The following is a 2,798-nucleotide window of genomic DNA, read 5'->3' as shown; positions in this document are numbered from 1 at the left end:
ATTTGGAATTCTGGCCAGAACATTGTAAGAAGGTGCCTCATATCTGCAGCTTGAACCCATAAATCGTTCCCATAGTGCTATCAGCATCATGCCGTCATATCAACCAGGTAGAGACATTGTGGGGCCCCAATGTCTTCTTCTTGGAAGCTGTTCTTTGTTGAAAATGTAAACATTATTCATGTAGACATATTTTCAGTGTGAGATAAGATATAGACAAAATGAGCATGAAGGAAAGTAAAATATTCCTTTAAAATTGATCTTTCTGTTCCATACCAGAAGGCTGTTGACATGAGACTGAGTTTTGAATTTTTCTTTTAACATCAGGCTTGGATTTTGAGAAGGATAGACATTGTCTAATTCTAAAACCATTTCTGATTCTGAAGTAGAGATGTAAACACAAAAAGACATCTTCTAAAGCTGTAGCCCTTACAAAGCACCTAACAGATTATCTCTCTGGGGGTGTGCCTCCTCACAGGTTTACAGGTCAGTATCTGCCCCCTTCCTGAGATATAAAGCATACAGTGTCACAAACAGAACCAGAAGAGACAGATCAGCTACTACAGGTGAGGGAAAAATGAAAAATATTCCAGATAGTGAGAGCAGTGTAAGCCATGGCTTAGAGGCTGCAGCAAAGTCAGCAGGACCTTTAGAGACATTCATTCCTATGCCATCAAAGCAGCAACAGCACACATCTGCCCTAAGCCAGAAACTCTGGAAGGAACACACACTGTGTTTTGACAGTCTTCCAAATAATTCCAGTATGTGTGTAAGTTTTAGGACCTCTTATCCAGGCTACCAGCTCTCAAATGCTGTTTTCAGGTCACTTCTCTGTGATAGGATAAGAGGTGAAGTGGATGTAACTTCAGGTAAGTTTGGAAGTGCATAGTCTACATTGCTTTTGGAGAGCTTCCAATAAACATTAGCCATTGAAACGTTTTAAGAATCCTACAGTAAAGACCTTTATTTCTCATTCAGCTTTGGCTCTCTGTGATTCTGCCTATTCATACTTGCATAAATACCCTCTTAGGGATGTTATCCTCACTAGTCACATGGATGCGATGTAACCTACAGAAGATGAGGAGACTGTCCCCAAGTCACAGAACATGTATCCATGTTGGAAAAGAAATTAAATTTTTTTTTTGTTCTCAATACACTGCATCCTCTGTCCTTCCACTGTACTGTGTATCCAGGCATAACTCTACATCATATAGGCCAGAATCAGGACAAAAGTCCCTGCATTTATCTTGAAGCAATTTTCTGACTACTCATCCCTGGAAGACCTATTCTTTCCTCTGTCCTCAGTTATGAACCTGTGACCCTGCTCAGAACACTGCCTTCATTGCTGTGTGCATGTTGGATCCCTGCCTACACACAACCATATACAATTTCTGAGTAATATTTCCATTTAGAAAATCTGCTACACATCTACTTTTGTGCCTCTGATGCTGTTCCACCTACTGTCATCCCAGAAGACCATCTCTCTGATGGCTGTGACATCCAGATGCATCTGAGGTATTCCACAGGCTCCACAGAGTACCTGCTGCTTGTCATCATGGCCTGTGATCACTACCTTGCTATTTGTCAGCAACTCAGGTGCCCGTGCACATGAGCCACTACTTTTTCTTCATGCCTCCAAGAGTCTTCTGGGTACTCTACCTCTTCAGGTTGTTGACAGAAACAGTCATTGCCATTAGACTGTCATTGTTTGGCCAGCAAGTTTTCAGAAAGTTCACCTGCAAGGTCCTGGGTGTGCTGAAGCTGGCCTTTGGTGACACATCAGTTAGTAATGACTTTGTCTCTGTGGGTGCCATCCTTCTGCTGCCTCTACTCAAGTACCTCATTTGCCTTTCCAACATGCCAATCCTGGTCACTTTCCTAAAGGTGCTCTCAGCCAGCAGGCCCTGAAAATGCCTTTCTACCTGCTTGGAGCACCTTGCTGTGGTCCTATTTTTCTAGAGTATCATCATGTTCATGTACCGGAAACCTATGAACACAAAGAGCTAGATCTCTAACATGGTCTTTACAGTCTTCTACATTGTGGACTTCACACCCATGAAGCAGGCAGTCATCTGCAAAGATAGGGATCTTGACTTTCTGTCTCTGTCATCAAATGCCAATACCAATGCAGGGCAGACTATAGAACTATGGGGACCTCCACTGTAGAGACACAGTCTGTCTCACTAAGTCTGTCAATCTGACTCCCCAGTTTTCTCCTGTCTTGAACTTGTGTGAGCTAGTGACCAGCATTTTAATGCGATCTAATCTCAAGAGTTCAGCCTTCGCTAGTTTCCTTCATTCACAACAATAATACAAGCATTTGTGGGACTAATGCAGATTGATGGTTAAATTAATGTCATCCTGTGCTATGTAGTGTGACCAGTACCAAGAAAATATATACTAGACATAAGTATTTCCTTTCTTAATGTGTCCTCAGTGGGGCACTGGGAGTACCATTTTAAGTACTACTTCAGAGTGCATCATTTCCTGCCTGACAGTCACAAATGGCTCCTCACTGCTCTCAAAAAGATGTTCATCAGCAGGACCTCACAGCTCCCCACGTGCCTGCCTGCCTGCCTACTTCCTAGCCTTCTCCCAGACTTTCAGTCACACACAATTGCCAAATGTGTGTTTCGATCTTCCCTAAACTCCCTACCCCACAAACTCTGTGTTCTTGTGAGGCAGTTATTATCAGCACCCATTCAAGAATACTTGAACTTTCTTTCCCTTTATGCTCAAAGCCGTTTTCTCCTCTCATTACCCCCTCCTGTATCCTTGGTTTCTAATATTGTTTATGGCGA

The 2,798-nt window shown here is 42.7% G+C and overlaps 1 pseudogene; it reads left to right on the top strand.

Annotated features, from left to right (window-relative positions):
* The first annotated feature begins 574 nt into the window (after nt 1-574).
* Nucleotides 575-2,163, top strand: LOC121458772 (annotated as a pseudogene).
* The last annotated feature ends 635 nt before the right edge of the window (nt 2,164-2,798 follow it).

This window comes from Microtus oregoni, unplaced genomic scaffold, assembly GCF_018167655.1.
Source record: "Microtus oregoni isolate MIOR12 unplaced genomic scaffold, Mior012 000018F_ref0000195, whole genome shotgun sequence".
Classification (NCBI taxonomy): Eukaryota; Metazoa; Chordata; class Mammalia; order Rodentia; family Cricetidae; genus Microtus; species Microtus oregoni.
The sequence above is the reverse complement of the archived record's forward strand: the minus strand, read 5'-3'. Positions and strand labels throughout refer to the sequence as shown.